The sequence below is a fragment of the Phyllobates terribilis genome, unplaced genomic scaffold (assembly GCF_046119375.1).
Source record: "Phyllobates terribilis strain yellow unplaced genomic scaffold, ASM4611937v1 Scaffold_4__5_contigs__length_816908805, whole genome shotgun sequence".
NCBI classification, from domain to species: Eukaryota; Metazoa; Chordata; class Amphibia; order Anura; family Dendrobatidae; genus Phyllobates; species Phyllobates terribilis.
In genome coordinates, this window is record NW_027362764.1 from 685,253,951 (window position 1) to 685,270,339 (window position 16,389).

General features: G+C 50.8%; 5 pseudogenes; all 5 read right to left on the reverse strand.

Annotated features, from left to right (window-relative positions):
- Positions 1-10,678: 10,678 nt before the first annotated feature.
- Positions 10,679-10,798, reverse strand: LOC141268475 (5S ribosomal RNA; annotated as a pseudogene).
- Positions 10,799-11,419: 621 nt separating this feature from the next.
- LOC141268877 (5S ribosomal RNA) lies at positions 11,420-11,538 on the reverse strand (annotated as a pseudogene).
- Positions 11,539-12,468: 930 nt separating this feature from the next.
- On the reverse strand, positions 12,469-12,588 carry LOC141269679 (5S ribosomal RNA; annotated as a pseudogene).
- Positions 12,589-13,209: 621 nt separating this feature from the next.
- Positions 13,210-13,328, reverse strand: LOC141270111 (5S ribosomal RNA; annotated as a pseudogene).
- A 941-nt stretch (positions 13,329-14,269) lies between these two features.
- On the reverse strand, positions 14,270-14,389 carry LOC141269311 (5S ribosomal RNA; annotated as a pseudogene).
- Between the last annotated feature and the right edge of the window lie 2,000 nt (positions 14,390-16,389).

Sequence of the window (16,389 nt, forward strand, 5' to 3'; positions counted from 1 at the left end):
TTCAGATCGATAAAGATGACCCAACTCATGTTATTTGTAACATTTGTCAGCAAAAGCTAAGTAGAGGCCAAAAAATACATAGTTTGAGTACTTCATGCATGAACCGGCACATGGACATGAAGCATAAGTTGCAGTGGGAAGCTCAGTGTGCTACAATGCGGCCTAGCCGGCCGGGCCAACCACCGTCTGCCATATCTTGTGCATCCGCGGCCTCTTCATCCTCTGTGACTGGGGGGACAGCAGTCACACCTGTTTTGGGGCGCAGACCTGCCACCTCTTTACCCGCAACAGCCAGCGTGATTGGCAGGTCATCATTTTCTTTGGAGGTGGTAACACCAGCTGGTGTTGAGCGCTGTCCGACATCGATAGCACCACCTTTGGATCAAGGCAACCTAACATGTCCGCCTGCATCTTCCTCACAGACCGGCAGTTTGCCGGGGACACCCTTATCAACCCCGTCTAAGCACAATAGCCAGCCCTCGGTCCCTCAGATGTGGACAAGTAAAAGACCATTTCCTCCTAGCCATGAGAAAGCTAAGAGGTTGAATTTCACCATCTGCAAGCTCTTGGCTACAGAAATGCTGCCTTTCCGCCTGGTGGACACAGAGGATTTTCGAGACCTTATGTCCGTCGCAGTGCCCCAGTACCAGATGCCCAGTCGGCACTACTTCTCAAAGAAAGGTGTGCCTGCGCTCCACCAGCATGTCGCACACAACATCACCGCTTCTTTGAGAAACTCTGTGTGTGACAGGGTGCATTTCACCACAGACACTTGGACGAGTAGGCATGGACAGGGGCGTTACATGTCGCTGACTGGGCACTGGGTAACTATGGTGACAGCAGGACAAGGGGCTGCTGTCCAAGTCTTGCCGTCCCCACGAGTTTTGCGTCAATCCTCTTTATGTCAAAGTTCCTCCACTGCTTCTGCCTCCTCAACCTCCTCTCGGTCTTCCACCTGCACCCAAAGCCTGTCTGGTCATGCCACAAGCTTTCTAACTGCGCAGAAGGGATCCTGCACACCTCCTTACTATGCTGACAGTAGGGCTCAACGTCATCAGGCGGTTTTTACTTTGAAATGTCTGGGAAATGTGAGTCACACAGCTGAGGAGTTGTGGTCAGCTCTGGAGAACCAATTTCATGAATGGCTGTCTCCACTGGACCTGAAACCAGGGAAGGCCGTGTGCGACAATGCTGCAAACCTGGGTGCGGCCCTTCGCCGGGGCAATGTCACACACGTGCCTTGTATGGCTCACGTGTTGAACCTGGTTGTCCAGCAATTTTTAGCCCACTATCCCAGACTAGATGGCCTTCTGCAGAGGGCACGGTCGCTGTGTGCTCACTTCCGCCGTTCGCATCCCGCAGCTCAGCGACTTACATCTCTACAGAAGTCGTTGGGCCTGCCACTTCACCGGCTAAAATGCGATGTGCCTACCCGGTGGAATTCAACTCTGCACATGTTGCAGCGACTGTGGCAGCACCGACAAGCCCTGGTGCAATACGTTCTGACGTATAGCCTGGGCCAACGAGATCCAGAGGTGGGGCAAATCACGCTGGAGGAGTGGTCTCAGATCAGGGACCTATGCACCCTTCTGCACAGTTTTGAAATGACGACGAAGATGTTTAGTGCTGATGATGCCATTATCAGCATGACTATTCCGGTGATTTACATGCTGGAGCACATGTTAAACAGAATTCGGAGTCAGGTGGTGGCACAAGAGGAGGTGGAGGAAGTAGAGGAGGAGGAGTTGTATGCGGAAGGGCTAACATCTGCAAGGTCCAGACGGTCGGCAGCACCAAGGCGGCAGGCATGTGAGGGTGGGGGAGATGGTTTTACCAGGGCGCATGGTAGCAGCCAAACTAGTGAGGAAGGTGCAGGAGCCCAGGAAGAAGTGGAGGACGAACTGATGGAAGACTCATCAGATGAGGGAGACCTTGATCAAATTTCTGTTGTGCGAGGTTGGGGGGAGAGGACAGAGGAAGGAAGCATGATTGTTACCTCGCCACCAACACAACAGGGACTTGGTGCTCCTGGATGCGCAACACACATGAGTGCCTTCTTGCTGCACTACCTGCAACATGACCCTCGAATTGTGAGAATTAGAAATAATCCTGACTACTGGGTTGCCACACTGTTAGATCCCCGGTACAAAAGTAAATTTGCCAAAATTATTCCTGCCATAGAAAGGGATGCACGCATGCAGGAGTATCAGCAGAGACTGTTGCAGAATCTTACATGTGCTTTTCCACAAAACACCAGTGGTGCACGTAGTGAATCTCACAGTTCCAACTTGCCAACCGTGGGACCGTCAAGTGTTCAGCACTCAAACCGTAACAGAACCACAGTATCTGCTGGTAACATCAATTTTGCGGAATCATTTCACCACTTTTTTAGCCCATCCTTTGCAAGGCCACAGGAGACAAGAAGTCTGACACATAGTCAACGCCTAGAGACGATGGTACAGGAGTATCTCCAAGTAAACATTGAAGCCACGACTGTGTCACTGGACCCTTGCTCTTTTTGGGCTTCCAATCTGGATAAATGTCCGGAGCTAGCCACTTACGCCTTGGAGATCTTGTCATGCCCCGCAGCCAGCGTTCTGTCTGAACGTGTGTTCAGCGCTGCTGGTGGTGTGCTGACAGATAAGCGTACGCGGCTCTCCACTGATAATGTAGACAGACTCACGTTCATAAAGATGAACAAATCATGGATCCGAAAGGACTTTTCTACCCCTGTGTCATCCTGGGGAGAGTAAAAGCTTGATGGTTGGTTAAAATCACCCTACCAACCATTTTAAGCTTTCAAATTACTAATCATGTTTATCTGTATCTTGACTGGAAAATAATTTGGGCTTTGTAGCAGTGTGCAGCACTGATCCTATTAGGCCATCTATAATAAGCTCCACCAGATTTAAAATTAAAAATAAATTTTAGCTGCATCTAGCCCGGAAAATAATTTTGGGGCTCCGATATGCGCAAGACACATAAGTGCCTTCTTGCTGCACTACCTGCAGCATGACCCTCATATTGTCAGAATTCGAAGTAATCATGACTACTGGGTTGCCACACTCTTAGATCCCCCAAACTTTTCGATCAACCTTTTCATTTTAATAAAGACTAAAAAAATGGTCATTTTTGAAATTATAAGCATTAGCAGGTTGTTAGAAACTGAAATCAAACAGTTTTCAACTCAAAACTTTATTCTAGGTGATGTTACATTTTCACATAGGACCCCTTTTTCGAAAGGAGCTTCTGAACTCTCTCGTCCATTGAATTTGTCAGGTTTTGGATGGTTTCTGCTTCAATTGTTTTGCATGAGGACAGAATACCCTCCCAGAGCTGTTGCTTAGATGTGAACTGCCTCCCGCCATCATAGACACTCCTTTTAATGATGCTCCAAAGGTTCTGAATGGGGTAGAGGTCAGGGGAGCATGGGGGTCACACCATAAGTTTGTCCCCTTTTATGCCCATATCAGCCAGAGATGCAGATGTTTTATGTGCAGCATGAGATGGTGCATTATCATGCAGAAAAATGATCTTGCTGTGAAATACACGGTTCTTCTTCTTGAACCATGGCAGGAAGTGCTGTTTGAGAAAATCCACATACATTATGGAGTTCATCTTTAGCGCCTTCAGGGATCCTAAAGGGGCCGACAATCTCTCTCCCCATGATTCCAGCCCAAAACATTACTCCACCTCCTCCTTGTTGGCGCTGTAGCCGTGTTTGCGTGGGGTGTCCATCAAACAGCCATCCTCCACTCCATCCATCTGGACCATCGAGCGCTGCACGGCACTCATCCGTGAACAAAACAGTTTTGAAATCAGTCTTCATGTAATGTTTGGCCCACTGGAGCCGTTTCTGCTTGTGTGAAGTGGATAGAGGAGGTCGACAGGATGGTGTATGCACAGCTGCAAACCTCTGAAGGACCCTGCATCTTGTTGTTCGGGGGACGTTGGAGGCACAAGCAGCTTCAAAAACTTGTCTGCTGCTATGACAAGGCTTTTTTGCCGCTGCTCTTTCAACCTGACGTAATTGCCTGTAGGAAAGAGTCCTCAATTTGCCCTTATCAGCACGCACACGTGTGTACTGTGAATCAGCTACATACTTCTTGATTGCCAAGACACTTCATCCTGATCATCGCACAATGTTGATTGTAGTCATGCCTTGACCTAAACACTCCACAATTTGTTGCTTCTCAGCAGCCGACACATCCTTTTTCTTTCCCATTTTGGCAGAAAATGTAGGCTGCTTAATAATGTGAGAGAGCCTTGTTAAGTAGTCTTGCCTTTCATTGGACACACCTGCCAAAATAATTAGCACAGGTGTCTGCAATTGCTTACAGTGATATAAAGAGCCCTGACACACATCACCATCAATGAGTTTAACTGACAAACAAACAAATTCTTCCCTTATCACTCCTAAACACTTTTTGCATAATAATTTGGAACACAGTGTACACGTGCTTTTCCACAAAACACCAGTGGTTCACGTAGTGAATCTTACAGTTCTAACTTGCCAACCGTGGTCTGTATGGAATTGTTCAATAAAGGGCCCAAAATTAAGATAACATAGATGGGAAAGGTCTCTATGAATTGGAATTCCTAAGTATTTGATACCCTGTGAGGGCCAGGCAAAGGGAAAGTTGGACTGGATGGAATCCTATATGGATTTGGGGAGGGAGACATCGAGGGCCTCAGACTTCGCTGCATTGATTTTAAAATTTTACCATGTAACAAAGTGATCTATTTCAGCCATAACAGCAGGGATGGATATATGTGATTGAGTGATATATACTAGGACATCATCAGCAAATAGAGAGCACTTGTACTCGGTGCCTCCCACCTCAATCCACCTAATATTGGGGTTATGGCGAATTGATGAGAGCAGGTGCTCGAGCACTAGGATGTATAAGAGAGGGGACAGAGGACATCCCTGCCTTGTCCCATTGGTGATTGTGAAAGGTGATGAAAATGTTCTGACGCACCCCCTGGGCCTTGGGACACCCGGAGCAGGACCCTTTTTGGTGGATGCTGGTGGTTGTAGTCTTCGTGGCGGCGACCCGGTTCCGTGGCTCAGGGCGGTCAAACCAGTGGCGGAACTATTTATGTGGTTTTGATGTTTAAATGTCTGACTACGCCACCCGTGGATTGCGGTCAGAGTGAACCGCCGCTACAGGGCAGACCGCTGAGGCTGGTGTTGTGGGTGCAGCAGAGCGTAGCATAACTCCCCACGGGAGGAGTATAGCCTCAGGGCAGTGTATGCGGAGGATGGGGGTGATGGTGCAGGGCAGCAGCAGTAACGACACGGAGTCAGTGATGCAGTCCAGGGCTTTTACTCACAGTTCTTATTATCCAGACCACGTCTGCAGGTAACGGCTGCCCACGTCGTACTGTGCTCACCAGGTGAGGGGCTCAGACAACTCCCAGATAACTTTGGAGCACTTCACAGGACCCCCTTTGTGTGTCCTTTGTCTGGCCTTTCTTACCAACACTTCTGTCCGGCTGCCTCGGGCCTCCTCTTGGTAAACTTGGCGCCAGTTTCCCTGACCCTATGTGGTGCCTTCCTAGCGGGTGTAGCGAGGGGCTGCGCCACATAAAATGTCAGAGCCTCCGGTTTCTAGCTGAGGGTCGTTTCCTGCCTCCACTAGTTCGGGGACCGGTCTCCCCCTTTGGCCTGACCCCTCCACGCAGGTGGATTCGGGCGTGCGGTGGCGACTCGCCCGTCCGCACCCCTGGGATCCCTTCATTCCTCGTTCCTGGAGCCTTCTCCGCTCCTCTTCCTTCCTTCTCCCTCTTCCAGGCCTGGGCCTCTGTTACTAGGCCCGCCTCCGGAGCAGAGCTCATGCAGAGCCCCTGCTCCTGCCACTTCTGCTCAGACTTCTCTGCACTAAACTAAGATGGTGCCCACCTTTTATACTCCCTTCTCAATGCACCCAGGAACTGCTTCCTCCCTGCTCCTGCACTACAGGGTTCCCCTTCCTCAGTGTTCCCTCCCCCCACTCCAGCCAGGGACAGGGACTGTCGTGCCCATCTCAGGGGCATATTGGTCGCCCTGCCCCACGGCAATGTGGTGTAATGCATGCAGGTGTCGGGTCCTGATCCACACTCCATCCTTACCTGAGAGTGAGATATCACACCTCTGGGTGAGGTGCAATACGTCTGTAGCAACCGAGCCCTCAGGGTGCTACAGTTCCATTTATCTTCAGCCTAGGTGACGTATTGCGATACAGGGCCGTGATTTTGGCTATAAAAGGGTCCCCTAGACCCCTACCCCAAGCTTTTTAAGAGAATCATATATGGCGTGCCAGGAGACTCTATGGAATGCTTTCTCAGCATCCAACGAGAGTATCTAATTACAAATTTTTAACTGCATCTAGCCCAGGAAATACTTTGTGCCTAGTAGCAGTGTCTGCTAGTCAGCGGATTATCCCGGCTGTTAAGCAAGCTACACCACCTGTAGTTTAGACACTTAATTTTTTCAAAGGAAATGCTTCGGGACCATGGGATACTTAGTGAAGAGCATCAGGAGGCACCCCAAGGCATAGGGGCTGGGACTGGCAGTAGGATGCCTTGGGGTGGACAGCCGAGCTCGATCCTTATAAAAGCTTTTTAACTGCAGCAGCTTTAGTGGACGCTACTGGAGCTGGAATTACCGCGGCTGCTGGCATGAGACTTGCCCTCCAATAGATCCTTGTAAATGGATTTAAAGTGTATTCATTCAAATTAGAGAGACAATTTAAATTAAAAAGCTTAGAGCTGCCTCCACCACAGGGGGGCTCGCTCGACCCACCAGCGGACAGGCACCAGTATTGGGAGAGGGGGGCTGGCCGTCAGGGTTCACCGCGGCTCTGGCACAAACCCGGCGACACGGAGGTGGCACGGGCAGGAGCGGACTGGCCGTGTCGGCTTCTCACTTTTTGGATTTTAGAAGGGCATGACATGCCTATATCTGTGTCTCCCCCTCCTTTTACTCCTCCACCTCTTTTATTTTCGCATGACTATATGTACTTGTCACTTTTCCATGTGTTAGTTATGTCTTCTGAGCAGTTTGTCAGCTTTTGGACACCTTTGAAGGTGTTTTCTATGTGTTTCTATGTGTTTTTGTTTGCCTGCCATTGGTTTTAACGGTGTTCGAAGGTGTTCGACGAACAGTTCGACGAACAGTTCGGCGAACACACGGGTGTTCGACGATCCGAACTGAACTCGAACACTACGGGGGTGGCTCAACACTAATTGTCAACCACCGGAAACACGAGCTGACCTGGCAAGTCGTGGTCCCAAGGCGAGATGCAGCTATGGTCCTGGGGGCTTTCCATGACAGAGCGGGACACTTCGGTTGGAAGAAACTGGAGTTCCTACTAAGAGGAAGGTTCTTTTGGGTCGGCATGAGTGGAGCTGTAGAAAAATGGTGCAGAGACTGTGGCCCTTGTCACCTGAGGAGGAAGGACCGCACCAGCCAGAAGACACCCTTGAGGCCCATCGTCACCACGCAGCCTCTTGAGCTGGTAGCTCTGGACCATGTCAAATTGGCTCCCAGCCGGTCAGGATACATCTATGCCCTGACAATCGTGGACCACTATTCCCGTTTTCTAGTGGTGGTCCCGGTAAAGGACTTGACAGCCCAAACAGCGGCCAGAGCCTTCCAGCAATACTTCTGCCGTCCACACGGGTATCCGGAACAGGTCCTGACAGACCAGGGTCCAGCGTTCGAGGCTGAAATCTTCCAGGAGTTCTGCAACCTCTATGGCTGTAAGAAAATTCGGACAACGCCTTACCATCCACAAACCAACGGGATGTGTGAGAAGATGAACAATATAGTCATTGATCTCCTGAAGACGTTGCCCCTGGAGGAACGCAGCCTGTGGCCAGAAAAACTGCCGGACCTGATAGACCTATACAACAATATCCCGGTGAATGCTACCAACTGCACCCCGGCTTACCTGATGCGAGCCAGACCGGGTAAGCTGCCCGTAGACCTCGAGATGGGAGTCCTAATACCTGAGGACACCTCCCCGGATGCGGACTGGGATACGGAAAGGCAACTGCAGTACAAGAAGGTACAGGAGAGTGTGGAGAAGAGCCTGGCCCAGGTGAGAGAGAAGCAAGAAAGACTCTTCAATCAACACGCCCCTGCTGGTCCCCTAGAACCTGGTGAGCAAGTCCTAAAGTGAAAAAGAAGGCTACATAAGTTGGACGACCAGTGGGAAAGGGAACCCTACACCGTACTGCAGTCTGACCACGACAACCCAAAGGTGTGCGTAATCACCAAGGATGGAGGAGAAACCACTAGTGTCGTCTCCAGAGACCACCTCAAAAGGTGCCCCGAGCAACTCCGTAGTGCAGAAGAGGATCAGAGTGACCTTGAACCCGCAGAGGACAAGGAAGAAATGATCAGCACCATTCTCGGAGAGTTCCCTCAGTCCTGGACTCGCATAAATGATGCCATAGTGGTACCCGTCCTGCATTTCCTGCAACCGGCCCAGCAACAACCAACACCAGAGCCGGAAGGTGAAGAGGAGCCAGCAGTTCCAGAGGCAGAAGAGCCTGTACCAGCAGCCCAGGAGAGTCAACCCTCTGCTGACAGTGAGCCTGCCATGCCTGCGGTAAGCCAAAGAACCCGCAGACAGCTGCCTGCCCTACCTGTACACCCAGCTGGTAGCTGTTCCCCTAACGCTAGTGGGGAAAGCCAGGTTGGTCCACCACCAGACAGTGGGTTAAGGAGGTCAACCAGGAGCACAAAGGGGCAGATTCCCGCTCGCTGGAGAATATAGAGTGTACTAAGATTGTAAATAACCCTGTTGCCAAATGTTGAAATGTTTGCCAAGTTAAATGCATGTTTATTAATAGTGTGTTTCAGTTTCTTGCAGCTACCGTAAGGACTCACAGGTTATGGACTTTTTATAACCGGGACCTTGTATGGACTGCATTCTGAGCCTAACCCAGGAATGAATTAAGACTGTGAAGGACTTGGGGTAGGACAGACCCCCACCTGGTTAGGGCTCCCGTTGTATTGGTGATATGGACACCCGGTCACAGGCCACACTGTGACCTTAAGAACTCAATTTGTGCGTCGTCTGTCTATTAATGTTTTATTGTTATGCATATTGTCTTTGTTTATTGTTTAGTCCCGGAGTACTAAATTTCACTAGGGGGGAATTTGTCACCCTGGCCTGGATGCCACAAAATGTATTAAAGCTGTGTCTGAGAGCAAGGGGGGGGTTCTCTGGTCAGGGGAACATTAGCATGCAATGCCTCCTGTCTCAGGCCAGTAGGGGGAGCAGGCTGCCCCTATAAAAGCTGGTGCTGGGGGCAGGGTTAGAGAGAACTGGATTGCCTGTCTCAGCTCTGAGACGTGTCCCAGAGTGGAGCAGGGACAGAAAGTTGATTGCACCTAAGAGGAAGTGTGGCAGGAGAAGAGCCACAAGCCAGAGACAAGAGGCGAAGAGAGCCTGTCTTGGCAGAGAAAAGACTTAATTTTACCAGACTTTGGTGTCTGAGGCTGGAAGGATTCCACATCCCCCAGCAGAGAACCAGTCCGCAAGGGACTGTACATTCCTTGGCCTAAGAAGCCTGGAGGCCCTGCCACAACTGAAGGGACCAGTAAAGCCGTACAAGGCTGGGAGCAGAAAGGAACCCACGTCGCAGGCCATACAGGCGAGAATACACGGAAAGCTCGGAAACGTGGGCTGTTACCCTATCAGGACGAGATAGCCAGAAGGAGCGCAGAAAGCACGGTAGGCCTACACCCTCACCCTGACCAGGGCCAATTTCCCCGTTGGTCTCAGACGTCCAGGTCCCCTCCTAGCCGGGACTGTTTATGGGTCAGTTTACCTGTTGTAGTAAAGACCCTGGACTGCAACTTGTTGTCTGTGTGCTCCTTGCTCCTCCCGCACAATCAGCACTGGGATTCTCACTACCATCACTCCCACCATCCATTATACTGCCCTGGGGCCGCACTCTTCCCGTGGGGAGTCACACTACCCTAGCTGCACACCTCATAAGCCCCAGCGGTCTGCATGCAGCAGCGGTTCCTAATAACCGCAATCCACGGGTGGCGTAGTCTGACATTATTAGCAGAACGTAGCAGACTACCATTGGCCTGACCACCCTGAGCCACGGAACCGGGTCGCCACTACTACCCCCATCGTCTCCCTATTGCCCGGATCCGAGTGCCCCATGGCCCAGGGGGCGAGTCACATGCGTCAGACTCTCCTGCCTGTTTTATGATTTCAGGGCCCTATCAGGAATCACCCCTCCCCCTCCCCAATTCCTTCCGCACCTTCCTTGCCTTCCTTGCACTGAGGTTAGCTCTTTGTCAGCCGTCTGGCTTGGTTACACAAGCTTCTTTGCAGAGATACATGTTATTTCTGCTGGCCCTCGCTAGGCGGCCGGCATCCAAAACCTTTCCTGGGCACCTGCTGAAAGCCTGGCCTCTTCACGGCCCCGGGTGCTTTTAACGCCATCATTTCCACACGGCGAGCTGCGGAGTCAATAAGCACTCCTAGCCGTGACAAGGAGCTCGGTGTCAGGCCTGCGTGAAGGCGGCGGGGTAGCGTACTTAGCTGCCAACTGGCTCAGAGACCTTAGGGCTTCCATCATCTAAGCTACTTAAGGTCGGTGTCCGGCAAGGCGCCGTTCCGTGCTAGTCGAGCTGGGCAGTAGGGCAAAACGTCATCAAAATGGTCTACAGCACCCGGTGTTCCCAGGAGGTCTCCCATCCAAGTACTGCCTGAGCCAAGCCCTGCTTTGCTCCCGAGATCAGACGAGATCGGGCGTATCCAAGGTGGTATGGCCAGTAGACGCTGCTCGATCCATCGCCCGGCCAGCCTTTCTCAGGATCGCTTGGTGGCGAGCAATCTGGCCGTAACGGGGCGGGCTCCGAATGCTCCATGCAAAGTCTGTGCCGTCCCTACAGGTGTGGTTTGTTTAGCAGTGATTCACCCGCCGCATCAGGTGTCTTCAAAAATGTCTCGGCGCAGGGTCTCCTGCAGGCTAAACCCTTCATCACGGTAATGTGACAGAAAGAGCAAGCTGGACCCGTAACTTGGGGGCGGAGCGAGACGTCCAGGGGTGAATGAAGGAAGAGGGTGAGATGGTTGCCAGTGACTTTGAGCTGCTCTTCAGGGGGGAGGGTCGTGTTGCCTGCAAAGGACTTCTGCTTGGGGTTACCGGTGGTTGCCTCCAGCCACGCGGGAGACGCTTGTCCTGGAGAAAAGGAGCCTAGTATTAAAAGTAAAGAAGCAACAATGCTGGAGGCCCACGGTGATCAGAAGGATGCTTTTTTTTTGCAGAGATGAAATAGCGCAAGAGAGAAAGCAAATGAAAAAAAGAAAAGAGAATGAATGTGTGCACTTGTGAAAGGGAATGGAAAAAAGGCATAGAAGAGAGTGCCCCCTGCTGGTGGAAGGAAGGAAAAAGCAAAAGCCTACAGCACCTGGTATTCCCAGGTTATCTCACATTCAAGTACTAACCAGACCCAACCATGCTTAGCTTCCAAGATCAGACAAGATCGGGCGTGTTCAGGGTGGTGTGGCCGTAGGCAAAAGCAAGCCTCTCACTTGCTGCTTTTCTACTTTGACGTCTGGCTGCCGGCTGCCCTTTCCAGTGCTCAGCAAGACCAGGTCCTTTTGTGCTTTCCCTTTTCTTCAATTTTTTTGCTGGCTTCCTTAAAAGGTCTTGTAGACTCAACGCCCCACTCAGAGCCGCTGAGCTCACTGATCGGCTGCAGCGCTGTCGACGGAACGTCAGCTTCACGGCCAATGCCACAGGCCGGGAGCAGAGGCGAGACTCACCAGTAGACCCGGGTAGGGTGAGTAGAGCGCGCTTAGTTGCTTTCTAATAGGCTGCAACCGGGGATTAACTTTTAATGAAAGGGAACAATCCCTTTGACTGTCTGCAGCACGCCACACCTAGGAAGCGCAGTCTCACACACAAGCCAGCATGCACACGTGCTCGCACGTGACAACACCCCCTTTCTGCCCCTACAACCTCTCCGTCACCATGCGTCAGACTCTCCTGCCTGTTTTATGATTTCAGGGCCCTAGCAGGAATCACCCCCCCCTCCCCAATTCCTTCCACACCTTCCTTGCCTTCCTTGCACTGAGGTTAGCTCTTTGTCAGTCATCTGGCTTGGTTACACAAGCTTCTTTGCAGAAAAACATGTCACTTCTGCTGGCCCTCGCTATGCGGCCGGCATCCAAAACCTTCCCTGGGCACCTGCTAAAAGCCTGGCCCCTTCACGGCCCCGGGTGCTTTTAACGCCATCATTTCTACACGGCGAGCTGCGGAGTCAATAAGCACTCCTAGCCGTGGCAAGGAGCTCGGTGTCAGGCCTGCGTGGTAGCGTACTTAGCTGCCAACTGGCTCAGAGGCCTTGGGGCTTCCATCATCTAAGTTACTTAAGGTCGGTGTCCGGCAAGGCGCCGTTCCATGCTAGCCGAGCTGGGCAGTAGGGCAAAACGTCATCAAAATGGTCTACAGCACCCGGTGTTCCCAGGAGGTCTCCCGTCCAAGTACTGTCCGAGCCAAGCCCTGCTTTGCTTCCGAGATCAGAGGAGATTGGGCGTATCCAAGGTGGTATGGCCAGTAAACGCTGCTCGATCCATCGCCCGGCCATCCTTTCTCAGGATCGCTTGGTGGCGAGCAATCTGGCCGTGACGGGGCGGGCTCCGAAGGGTCCATGCAAAGGCTGTGCCGTCCCTACAGGTGTGGTTTGTTTAGCAGTGATTCAACCACCGCATCAGGTGTCTTCAAAAATGTCTCGGCGCAGGGTTTCCTGCAGGCTAAACCCTTCATCGCGGTAATGTGACAGAAAGAGCAAGCTGGACCCGTAACTTGGTGGCGGAGCGAGACGTCCAGGGGTGAATGAAGGAAGAGGGTGAGATGGTTGCCAGTGATTTTGAGCTGCTCTTCAGGGGGGAGGGTCGTGTTGCCTGCAAAGGTCTTCTGCTTGGGGTTACCGGTGGTTGCCTCCAGCCACGCGGGAGACGCTGGTCCTGGTGAAAAGGAGCCTAGTATTAAAAGTAAAGAAGCAACAATGCTGGAGGCCCACGGTGATCAGAAGGATGCTGGTATTTTGCAGAGATGAAATAGCGCAAGAGAGAAATCAAATGAAAAAAAGAAAAGAGAATGAATGTGTGCACTTGTGAAATTGAATGGAAAAAAGGCATAGAAGAGAGTGCCCCCTGCTGGTGGAAAGAAGGAAAAAGCAGAAGCCTACAGGTCCTGTTATTCCCAGGTGGTCTCCCATCCAAGTACTAACCAGGCCCAACTCTGCTTAGCTTCCAATATCAGACTTGATCAGGCGTGTTCAGGGTGGTGTGGCCTTAGGCAGAAACAAGACTCTCACTTGCTGCTTTTCTACTTTGACGTCTGGCTGCCGGCTGCCCTTTCCAGTGCTCAGCAAGACCAGGTCCTTTTGTGCTTTCCCTTCTCTTCAACTTTTTTGCTGGCTTCCTTAAAAGGTCTTGTAGACACAACGCCCCACTCAGAGCCGCTGAGCTCACTGTTCGGCTGTAGCGCTGTCTACGGAACGTCGGCTTCACGGCCAATGCCACAGGCCGGGAGCAGAGGCGAGACTCACCGGTAGACCCGGGTAGGGTGAGTACAGCGCGGTTAGTTGCTTTCTAATAGCCTGCAGCCGGGGATTAACTTTTAATGAAAGGGAACAATCCCTTTGACTGTCTGCAGCACGCCACACCTAGGAAGCGCACTCTCACACACAAGCCAGCATGCACACGTGCTCACACGTGACAACACCCCCTATCTGCCCCTACAACCTCTCCGTCACCAAGCGTCAGACTCTCCTGCCTGTTTTATGATTTAAGGGCCCTAGCAGGTATCACCCCCCCCTCCACAATTCCTTCCGCACCTTCCTTGCCTTCCTTGCACTGAGGTTAGCTCTTTGTCAGCCGTCTGGCTTGGTTACACAAGCTTCTTTGCAGAGAAACATGTTACTTCTGCTGGCCCTCGCTAGGCGGCCGGCATCCAAAACCTTCCCTGGGCACCTGCAGAAAGCCTGGCCCCTTCACGGCCCCGGGTGCTTTTAACGCCATCATTTCCACACGGCGAGCTGCGGAGTCAATAAGCACTCCTAGCCGTGGCAAGGAGCTCGGTGTCAGGCCTGCGTGAAGGCGGCGGGGTAGCGTACTTAGCTGCCAACTGGCTCAGAGGCCTTGGGGCTTCCATCATCTAAGTTACTTAAGGTCGGTGTCCGGCAAGGCGCCGTTCCATGCTAGCCGAGCTGGGCAGTAGGGCAAAACGTCATCAAAATGGTCTACAGCACCCGGTGTTCCCAGGAGATCTCCCATCCAAGGACTGTCTGAGCCCAGCCCTGCTTTGCTTCCGAGATCAGACAAGATCGGGCGTATCCAAGGTGGTATGGCCAGTAGACGCTGCTCGATCCATCGCCCGGCCAGCCTTTCTCAGGATCGCTTGGTGGCGAGCAATCTGGCCGTGACGGGGCGGGCTCCGAAGGGTCCATGCAAAGGCTGTGCCGTCCCTACAGGTGTGGTTTGTTTAGCAGTGATTCACCCGCCGCATCAGGTGTCTTCAAAAATGTCTCGGCGCAGGGTCTCCTGCAGGCTAAACACTTCATCGCGGTAATGTGACAGAAAGAGCAAGCTGGACCCGTAACTTGGGGGCAGAGCGAGACATCCAGGGGTGAATGAAGGAAGAGGGTGAGATGGTTGCCAGTGACTTTGAGCTGCTCTTCAGGGGGGAGGGTCGTGTTGCCTGAAAAGGTCTTCTGCTTGGGGTTACCGGTGCTTGCCTCCAGCCACGCGGGAGACGCTGGTCCTGGTATTAAAAGTAAAGAAGCAACAATGCTGGAGGCCCACGGTGATCAGAAGGATGCTGGTATTTTGCAGAGATGAAATAGCGCAAGAGAGAAAGCAAATGAAAAAAAGAAAAGAGAATGAATGTGTGCACTTCTGAAAGGGAATGGAAAAAAGGCATAGAAGAGAGTGCCCCCTGCTGGTGGAAGGAAGGAAAAAGCAAAAGCCTACAGCACCTGGCATTCCCAGGCGGTCTCTGTTAAATGGTTAATTATGGAAATTCATTTGGAATGTTAATCGATAATCATTTTTCTGAGTTCTATGCCTCAACCATCGTGTCTAGTTGACATGCGCTAATTGTGTGTGTATTTTTGGTTCACTACCATATGTAGAACAAGTGTCCATACGACTGGCTATAAAAGCCCATGGTACAGAAAGGGGGGGCTCTCTTGCTATGCCCACCCCACAAGACACAGAATCTTCATGCTGAGAAGCAAATGACATGTAGGCCTGGACACATGCTGGAAAAAGACATGATTTACCAGCCAGGATCCTAGGAAAGATGGGTGAATCTCAACAATTAAGCTAATTATGGACAAATGGACAATTACTTTATAACTAATTATTGTATGTACCTGCTGCAATCTGATTCTTTTTAATGGACAATCCAAGAGTAAATAGATACATTTTTTTATAAGAATATCGTGATATTGATACTTTGAGAAGTCCTCAGTAGAAAAAAATAATACAGGAAGAGTATTATTTTACAATGGTGAGCCAGCCAGTCCTGTTTTTTTGTTTTTTAAATTAATTAAGTGAATTTCTTCCGTGAACAAGGGGGAAGTCCTGACGAGCTGAACAGCTGTTGTTCACGTGTCAGTAAATTCACTAGTTTGTCACGAGAAGCAGAAAGGACCTGCAGACTGAGGAAAGACAGGAAGCAGAGGTGCTAACAAGGAACAGAATCACACAGGAAAAGAATTAGACGAACTGAAGACAGGACGTGCTGATAAAGAGAAGCCAAGGAATCTTAAGGTAAGCAAAATATGGATATAATTTCTTCTTTTGCTAAACAAAGTAATATTAATTTCAAAGTTAATGTAGGAGATGACATAGAAGTTTTGTGGCTCAGTTTATACAAAGAATGTGAATTGCAGAATTTACAGTTAACTTGTAAATTGGTAAATAGAGACAAACAGAAATTGAGAAATATTCTACATTTGGTAGATTTTTTTCATAGTCTTGTGTTAGAGATTTCTAAGCAGGAAAATAGTGTAGAAGTGTCAGACGGTGATACTGATTCTGACTGTAATGTGGAAAATGAACAAGAAGTAAGACACGTGTCTGTAACTGAAGGTGACCTTGGGACTGACCAAGAGACGGACATACAGAAACCTGACATGGGAGGAGACATGACTGACATACGAGAAACCGACATACTAGGTGATGTGGGAGGAGACGTGACTGACGTAGGAGGAACGGACGTACAAGAGCCACTAAAAATATCAGAGAATTCTGGAATTACCCAGGCTCAACTCCAAATTTAAATGAGGAAAAATTTGCTGAAATTATACAAAATCATGCCAAAATATGATGTCAAAATCCATGCCTGTAGAAA